Below are 6,028 nucleotides of genomic sequence, written 5' to 3'. Positions count from 1 at the left end.
CAAGGCACAAGGAAATGACTTCATGTGTACATCAACAATCTCAACAAACTAGAGAAGCTCTCTTTAAGAATAAGAAAGAGCCTTCCTATGTGAAGGAGTATAGGGATGCATTTTCAGGGGAGTTGATAGAGTTATTGCCAAATAGAGATGTGGAACATGAGATCAAACTAATCCTCAGTGCAAGTACTGTCATAAGAAGATCGTATGGGATATCAACTCCTGAAGCCTTCAAACTAAAGGGCCAACATAGATAGCTACTAGATCATGGATTCATCTATCCCAAAAGCTCTCCTTGGGGTGCACCAATATTGTTCTAGAAAAAGAAGAATGATTCTCCAACAAATAGAATACCTCGATTTCATTGTCTTGGAAGAGAGAATTGTTGTGGATCTAGGCAAGATAAGGGACATTCAACATTGAATGCCACCACAAATTGTCAAGAAAATCAGAGAAGGTAAGAAGATGGATTTAAGTGCTTTAGGAGTTTGATTTTGAGATTAGATATCAACTAGGTAAAGAGAATGTGGTGGAAGATACCCTAAGTCGAAAGACATTTATGAATTAAATGATTATTGAGGAACTTTCTGGAGGAGAAGCCTTGCCACAACTTATATCGATGTTGAGCAATCCTATTCTTGAGGTAGTTTCTTAAACAATTCCTAAGGATTCAAACTATGTGCACCTTTAGCACCTTGTTCAAGATAAGAACAAAGAACCTAAACTACATTACACATATAAAGATTACTATGTAGAGGGAGAATATTTACACTTCAAAAATAGGCTATGAATTATTGGAAACCCAAAAAGAGAATACTTTGGGAATCCCATGATTTACCTAGAGCAGGTCACCCAGGTTATGCTAAAACCCTTAACGCAATAAGGAAAGTCTTTTATTAGTCAAGCATATAGTGTGATACACTTAAGTACGTCACTTAGTGTTTAAGATATCTAAGAGTCAAGGATAAAAGGATTAAGTTATTAGGAAAGCTACAATGTTTGGACATCCTACAAATCAAATGGGAGTTTATTAGCATGGGCTTTGTGCTAGGATTTCCTAGAGTTTTAGGGGGCTATGACTCCATTTTGGTGATAGCAGATATATTGATTGAAGTAGCTTATGTATTTTTGGTGAAGACTACTTTCTAGGCCTCAAATGTTGCTAGAATCTTCACGAAGGAAATTATGCGACTTTAAAGCTAGCCTAAGAGGAAAATGGGTGACAAAGACATTCTCTTTACATCTAAGTTCTATATGAGTCTATTCCATGTGATTGGGTCACAATTATGTTTCAACATAGTTTAGCATCTATAAAATGATGATGAAATAAAATGAGTGAACTCAGTCATTGAGGACATTTTGAGAGCTCACTGCAATAGGGAACCTACGAAATGGATCAAGTATCTACCCTTGGTGGAAATTGCCTACAATGCATTATATCATTAAAACATTAGAATGGCTCCATTTCAAGTGGTCTATGGCCTAGAATGCCCATCTCCTCTAGCTTGATATTAAAGCCAATCAAAATGAAAAGAAAGCTTATGTTGATCTAAGGAGATTGGAGTAGCATTCAAAGGGGGGATATGGTCTTCTTAAGGGTTCAAGTCTTCTTAAGGGTTCAATCAAAGAAGAGTTCATTGGCATTTGAAAAGTTTAAAAAGTTGGCTTAATATACTATAGTCCTTTAAAGATCATCACCATGTCACTAGACCATCACCAATGCTCCTTTTATCTTCATTGTCAAGTTGTGAGTTGTGTTTTCTTTTCCACCTATTGTACAACAACATAAAAAAGTGGTCATGGATAATATTAAAATGTGCATAATGCATTGAGAATCCAAAATATTGAGCTCAAGGTTCTAGTATTATGAAGAGAATACAAGATGAAAATAAATGAAGTATTGACCAATTAACTATATAATATATAATCATTACAACTTAAATTATGTTGTAAGAAATTGGGAAGAGTAATATTTTTACATCTTTGAGAAATAATGCCATGTCACATTGACAAGTATTAAGATGTAGAGACTTGTAACTTTTTCACTATTCATGAATACACAATAACAATCTCTTCATCTCATCTTCTCCAAGCTTTCATGGCTTCTCTTATCTCTTTCTTGTCTTTCTAGTCTTTCTCTCTCCTCCTTAGCCTTTCTCTCTCCTCTTTTCTCTCTCTACTATACTTTTATCTCTTCTCCCTAGTCTTATTCATTACAAGTGGTATTAGAGCTTAGGCTCTTGGTCCATTTGTTTTTCCTATTTTTCGTATCCATTTATCATATTTTTAATTCAAAAAATCCAACACAATAGATACAAGGACACATGGCAAGTGCCTTTAGGTTGTCTATATGAAGCAGAGGCTAATCTAAGAGCTTTAACAAGAATTGCATATACTAAATCTAAAGTAGTTACTGTGATTGAGGAGAGGGATAGGTTATTGAAGGAAGCCCAAGAGCTGAAAGCTTTGATAGTTGTCCAAATAGAAGAACTCAAATCAGCCAACACTATCATAGACCATAATAATACTCAAATTCAACAACTTATTGGCTTAGTCTCGTTCTTCTTAACACTTAATGGTATAGAGATAAAACAAGTGGAAGTAATCAACAAAAAGAAGATGAAGAGAGAAATCAATGCAATGTCTTATATTTTCACATTTTTTCTCTCAAAGATAGATGAAAATCAGCAATCTTCTATACCTAAAGAGCATGATCCATATCTTTGGAAACTTTTAGAAGAGTTTAAAGATATATTTTAACCCCCTACATCATTACCACCTAAGAGAGAGATGGATGATGCTATTGATTTGATACTAAACCTATTAACAAACCCCTTTCAAGTTGTCAAAGTACGAAAGAAAAGAAGTGAAGAAACATGTTAAAGACTAATCAATCAACCCTTTCTTCTCCCGTACTACTTGTTAAGAAGAAAGATGGATCCTATAGGATGTGCATTGATTATAGGGATCTCAATTAGAACACTATAAAGAACATGTACCCAATCCCCCACATTAGTGATTTGTTGGATGAACTCAATGATACAAAGGTATTATCGAGATTGACTTGAGGTCACTCTACCATCAAATCAAGATATAAGGAAGGTGATGAGCACAAGATGACTTTTAGAATAGAAAGGGGTCTCTACCACTTCTTGATTATGCCATTGGGGCTTTCCAACGTATCTACTACTTTCTAGGCTCTTATGAATAAGGTTTTATAGCCATTCTTGTATAGATTTGTCTTGTAGTCTATGATGATATTCTCAGATACAACAGAAATAGAGAGGATCATTTGTAGCATGTCCGTGCAGTCCTACTTACATTAAGACAACATAAGCTTTTTGCAAATGAAAAAAAGTGTACCTTTATGGCCAATGAGGTAGAATATTTGGGTCATATTCTGGGTGAGAAAGGGATCTGGGTGGATCCAAAGAAGGTACAACGCATTAAAGATTGGAGTGTATCATAAAATTCTACTTCATTGAGAGGATTTCTAGGACTATCCTCTTTCTATCAGGGATTCATTAAGAATTATACCCATATAGCAGTTCCCCTCAGTGATAGATTGAAGAAAGATGCCTTCGTTTGGGATGCTATGGCCACAAAGAGCTTTGATGAGTTGAAAAGTCTCCTTATTTCAACACCTATTTTAGTGTGTCCAAACTTTTCTAAAGAATTCACCATCTATATTGATGCTAGTGGTTGCATTATTAGGGCCATTCTATGCCAAGAACATGGTGTTATTATTTATGAAAGTAGAAAGTTGGATGACAAAGAAAGAAATCTCCACATCTATGAGCAAGAAATGTTAGCCATACTTTATGCCATTAAGAAGTGACATTACTACATTTATGGTAGCCATTTCAAAGTCAAAATTGATCACCCAAGTGCCAAAGTAAAAATTTTCAAACCTAACATATCTTCTAAGCAAAGAAGGTAAGCTAGCTACATTAGAGGAATATGACTTTAAGATATTGTATATGGTAGGTAATGATAATATAGTAGAAGATGCATTATTTAGGATATGGACATGTTTCATTTCTACTATTTCTACTCTCTACAAAGATTGGATCCAAGACACATAGGAAAAATATTTGTTGGATGAGCAAACAATCAACATCATGAATAATTTAAAGCAAGGCAATGAATCTAAAATTTCCAATTTCAAGTGGCAGAATGAACTTTGGTTCAAAAGTAGAGTACATTTGACTCCTCAAACATTTTTAAAGTAAAGGATCTTACATGAGATGCATTCTTCTCCTTTGATAGGACATATTGATTTTTTAAAAACCTTTGATAAGATCCATAAATGCTTTTATTGAAAATAATTTTGGAAAGACATCAAAGAATGTGTGATATAATTCTTACCATGGAAAAATAATAAGGATTCCAATTTGTTGCCTAGTGGTCTACTTTAGCCATTACCCATTCCACATGATAAGTGGAATGATATAAGCATGGACTTTATTATAATATTACCTACCACTAAGTAGGATTGGAATATAATTTTTATTGTGGTTGATCATCTTACCAAATGAACCCAATTTATACCCCAGTATTCAACCAAACAGGTGGCAAATCAATTCATGGAAAAAAAAATTAAACTTCATGGTTTACCTATGAAGATTGTTTCTAATAGAGATACAAAATTCATGGAAAGTTTTTGGAAAAGCCTTTTAACTCCAAGTACAGCTTACCATCCACAAATGGATTGTCAAACTAAAAGAGTCAACAAGTAGTTGGAAGTTTACTTGCGATAGTTTTGCCATGACACACAAAATGCATGGGATCATTAGATTCATCTTGCGGAGTTTTGCTACAATAACACATACCATATGAGTATAGGAATATCACCCTTTGAGGCTTTATATGGCTACAAGATTCAAGTACCTTCAGCATTGTTTCATGATGAAGTGAATCCCCTTGCTTGGGAAGAATTAGAAAAGATGGAGGTCCCAATAAAGTAATGTAAGAAAAATATTCAAAAATTACAAGAGACTATGAAATCTTATTATGATGGTAAGAAAAGGGAGAATGGGTTCTCTTGAAAGTACCTCAGTCGTCCTATTATGCTTCTCTTAAATATGGACATAATAAGCTTGCTCATTGCTATTATTGTCCATATCAAATTTCAAGAAAAGTTGGAGATCTTGCCTACCAACTTGATTTGGCTTCAACCATCTGTATTCACAATGTTTTCTATGTCTCTCAATTTAAAAAGTATATTGGCCCTAATATTCAAGTTCTTGAAGAACTACCACCCCTTGATAAGTATGGGTTAATCATATGTAAACTTGAGAGGATTGTTGGAAAGTGGGAGAAGGTTCCAAGGAAGCGTATTATCATGGAATATCTTATTAAATGGAAGGGATTGCCTATGGAAGAATCTTCTTGGTAGCATGCTTTGTATTTGGAACAATTTCCATGGCTTCTCCAAGAAGATGCTAGTTCACTGAATAGTGGACAACTTGTTGTATATAATTTTTGCATTCAAGATTATTGACCTATTGATGTCAAAATTGTATTTTGGAGGCACGGATGGATACTTACTAAAGTATACTTCATCTCTATACCTCGTACGTACCAATCCGACATGCCTCACCAAAGTTATGGGCCATTTACCTTGTTTAGGATAGAATTTTAGAAATTCACCATTTGAACTTGATGAGGTTTCTATAAGGCTACTCTAGCATTGGAACTTCTCTATTCATTTTTACCATTCATTTACCGTTTTGTTCTTCAAGTTTTGAGGACAAAAGTTTTGAGTAGAGATGGATTGTAATAAAACAATTTTTGTACCCTTTAGCTTAGTGAAAAATAGCTTAATTGGGTTTGGAATATAAAATGCAAGAGTATGCCATTGTAAATCGTATGCAATTGAGTGCGTGAATTCAAGAGGCATAAGAGCTACAACCTCCTTGCTTTGCTTTTTTTTTCAAGAAAAAAGTGGATAATTATATTACTCAGAAGAAGTTACATAAAGTACATGTACTCAACAACCTCAGTGGTGGAGGAGCTGATACAAGGTTAA

The sequence above is a fragment of the Lygodium microphyllum genome, chromosome 18, assembly GCF_053477565.2.
Source record: "Lygodium microphyllum isolate KBCC chromosome 18, Lygodium_microphyllum_v1.1.10, whole genome shotgun sequence".
Taxonomy (NCBI): Eukaryota; Viridiplantae; Streptophyta; class Polypodiopsida; order Schizaeales; family Lygodiaceae; genus Lygodium; species Lygodium microphyllum.
The sequence above is the reverse complement of the archived record's forward strand: the minus strand, read 5'-3'. Positions refer to the sequence as shown.